The sequence below is a fragment of the Pteropus vampyrus genome, unplaced genomic scaffold (assembly GCF_000151845.1).
Source record: "Pteropus vampyrus isolate Shadow unplaced genomic scaffold, Pvam_2.0 Scaffold730, whole genome shotgun sequence".
Taxonomy (NCBI): domain Eukaryota; kingdom Metazoa; phylum Chordata; class Mammalia; order Chiroptera; family Pteropodidae; genus Pteropus; species Pteropus vampyrus.
The window spans coordinates 54,413-55,966 of record NW_011889511.1 but is presented as its reverse complement, the minus strand read 5'-3'; positions in this window follow the sequence as shown (position 1 = coordinate 55,966).

The following is a 1,554-nucleotide window of genomic DNA, read 5'->3' as shown; positions in this document are numbered from 1 at the left end:
GGAAAAACACAACCTTCTGAAATGACTCAATGAAACTGAAAAGTTAAATACTCCTATATCTCCCAAGAAATGAACGACTCTTTTGCACTCATGATTGAGTCATAGGAAACCATAAGAAACCAAGGGATGGCTAGAAATATGTGAATTTAGCAGGTTTATAGGATCCAAGGTTTAAAAAAAAATTTGGTTGCATTTCTATATATTAGCATTAAGAATAATTGGAAAATGAAAACAATTTTAGCACCTTTTACATCTGAAAATGTAAATACATAGGAAAAGATGAGCAAGATCCCTACATTAAAAACTAGAAATCTTTTCAGAATTAAAATTTTAAAACACCTAAAGAAATAGATATATCATGTTCAGGAACTAAAAAATTCAAATTGTTAAAATGTTATTCATACCCCATATTTAAAATATTTAATTTAAATAAACCTTTTAAAAAATTTTTAAATTTATTGGGATAATAGTTCATCAAATTATATAGGTTTCAAGTATACAATTCAAAATACATCAAAAGTATATTGCAATGTGTGTTTACCACCCAAAGTCAAATCGCCTTCTGTCACCATGTATTTGACCCCTTTCTCGTGCTCTAACTTCCCTCTTCCCCCTTTCCTTCTGGTAATCACTAATGTGTTCTGACTATGAGGCTTTCTTTGTGTTGTTGATTTGTTGCTTTCAGATTCACATCCCACATATGAGTGAAATCATGGTTCTCAATTTTTTCCATCTGGCTTACTTCACTTAGTATGATCCATTCATGTCATTGTAAATGGCAGTATTTCATCTTTTCTTATGGCTCAGTAATATTCACTGTATATATGGACCACATCTTCTTTATCCATCATCTTTCGAAGGATACCGGTTGTTTCCATATCTTGGTCATCGTGAATAATGCTGCAATGAACACTGGGGTGTATTATCTTTACAATGAATGTTTTCAAATTTAGAGAGTAGATACCCAGAAGAGGGATTGCTGGGTCATATGGTACTTCTATTCTTAATTTTTTGAGGCACTTCAATACTGTTTTCTATAGTGGCTGTACCAATTTCGATTTCCACCAGCAGTATATGAAAGTTCCTCTTTCCCTACAATCTATCTAACATTTATAATTACTTGTCCTGTTGATAATAGACATTCCAATAGCTCTGAGGTGGTATCTCATTGTGATTTTGATTTGCATTTCCCTAATAGCTAGTGAAGTTGAGTATCTTTTCATTGATCTGTTGGCTGTTTGTATGTCTTTTTGAGAGAAGTATCTGTTCACATCCTCTGCCCGTGTTTTAACTGGATTGTTCGTTATTTTGTTGTTGAGTTGTATGAATTCTTTACATATTTGGATATTAGCCCCTTTTCAAGGCATTGTTTGCAAATATCTTCTCCCATTCTGTTGGTTGCCTCTTTGTTTTGCTGATGATTTCTTTTGCTGTACAAAATCTTTTCAGTTTGATATAGTCCCATTCATTTATTTTTGCTTTTACTTCCCTTGTCTTTGAAGTCAAATCATAAATTCATCTCTAAATCAAAGATCTATGGGTTTAGCACCTATG